Source organism: Mus caroli, chromosome 1 (genome assembly GCF_900094665.2).
Source record: "Mus caroli chromosome 1, CAROLI_EIJ_v1.1, whole genome shotgun sequence".
Taxonomy (NCBI): Eukaryota; Metazoa; Chordata; class Mammalia; order Rodentia; family Muridae; genus Mus; species Mus caroli.
The window spans coordinates 65,830,211-65,832,375 of record NC_034570.1 but is presented as its reverse complement, the minus strand read 5'-3'; positions in this window follow the sequence as shown (position 1 = coordinate 65,832,375).

Here is a 2,165-nt window from a genome sequence, read left to right as displayed (position 1 = left end):
AAAAACCAAAAAAAAAAAAAAAAATCTCTCACCAGCACATTTAACCAAAGGATGGATCTTTTCTGTGGAATTGTGTTCACTATGCTGTCAAGACATATTTATCTAAATAAATATATTAAAAAAACCCTCAATTTTAACTATTTGTTGGAGTTCTTTTAAATAATTTAAGAAAATTTTATATAATTTAAGGCAGTGGCAAAACATGCCTTTATCCCAGCAGTTGGGAGGCAGAGGCAGGTGGATCTCTGAGTTTGAGGCCAGCCTGGTCTACAGGATGAGTTTTAGGACATCCAGGGCTACACAGAGAAACCCTGTCTCGAAAAAACAAATTGTGTGTGTGTGTATTGCCAATTACTTTTAGCTAAGAAAGGAGAGCATCCTTTTCCATTTAGCTGAGCGTTCACAGGTTGAGAGGCTGGCCTTGAGTCAATTGAAGCCTCTTGTTTAAATGTTGCTGAGACTATTTAAAGGTGAGTCCTTTGAGGCACGAGGCTGCTGCAGCTTTGCACGAGGCGTGAAAACCAGTTTGCTGATCTACTTTTGGTCCTTAGCCCCATCCATCCCTGTAGACTGCAGCTCACTTACAGTAAGAGCCACAAGGTGGCAGCACAGAGAATCACACAGGATTTAGGGCAACCCTGAGAGGCTTATCTGGTATTTCAGCAGGTGCTATGGAGAAATAAAGGAATAGGAAGCGAAAACCTCGTAGACATAAATGTGTTTATTTGTGGCAATGAAATTGGTAGGATCTTGGGGCAAGTCTTTATGGGGCTCTTAGCAAATATGTGCAAATATCTGTCTTGTTCTTTCCCTGCTAAGGTTTTTATTATTATTTTTTTTTTTTCTTTTTTGGGAAGACTCTCACTATGTAGATTAGCTGGCCTGGAACTTGCTATGGAGGCAAGGCTGGCCTTGGACTTACAGGGATCTGCCGACATCCACCTCCCAAGTGTTGAGGTTTGTTACCGTTCTTGTAGCTTTTCTTTTAGTTTGTGATTTTGTGACATTGTGTAACAAGTAGGTGGTAGTGAATGCTTATTAGAGTTTAATTGGGAAAAGACACAATGTGACACATTCTAGGCTTATTCTTAACTTTAGTTGAGTTTAATGTCACAAGACCTCGGAGAATGAGGGCTGCTTGGTACAGGGGTGGGGATGGGGGTGCAGGGAGGGAGGTGTCCTTGCAGGGAAAGAAGACATCAGAATCCCTGGTTGATCATTGTGACCACTCAGGAGCCATTAGCAGTCCTTGCTGTGGTGAGAGGTTTTGATGGTAGAGGTGTAGATATACAGACAGACTTAGAATGTGGGGTGTGGTGGGGGTGCTGCCCCAGCTGTTGTTTTGACAGGGTTCCTTCCCAAGAGGAGATGAGCCTGACAGGAGAGGGAGGAGTCTGAGAGAAGAGTCAGGTGGACTGGTCAGGGGACTCTTGCAGCTCTCTCTGAGTGGCAATCCGACCTCTTCCACATCTCTGACCGACTAGCATCCAGATTGCTTCTTTGTTTATCCAGGTTTCACAGAACAAAGACAGACTAATGATTACCCAAGAAGTACAGCTTATCTGGTTTGATTTTTCATGACATGTCCAGGGTTACAAGTTCAGTCACAATTAGAAAATACAAACAGAACAGATTTCAGTTTTATTATCAGCCTATAACTCCAATTTAAAGACTGTCTCCTCCAAAGTGCACACATTTATTATATGGCAGCCTGCTTTTAGGCTGGCAGTGTTTGGGGTTTGAAAGCATTCCAGACAAACAGAAGATAGATGGACCTTTCTTTAGGAATAGCAAATATTGATACCTAACTTCTAAAGTAGGGAGAGTTTATTTTATTTAATCTATTTTATTTGCTGAGTTTGGATCTTCCAGGGGTCTACCCTGTCCCACCCCCTATCTTTAAACTACACTGTCAGACAGCTCTAATCGTATTGTAAAGGGAGGCCTTGAATCTGTAACCCTTTTTTTTTCTGGCCAGTTAGAGTTTGTCAGTTGTCTCAGTTTACCTTGCACTATTTACACTGTTTCCGTTTGCTCAGGGACAGATACCCCCAAGAAGATTCCTGGAGTAATGGCCTCACCTAGTGTCTTAGTCAGGGTTTCTATTCCTGCACAAACATCATGACCAAGAAGCAAGTTGGGGAGGAAAGGGTTTATTCGGCTTA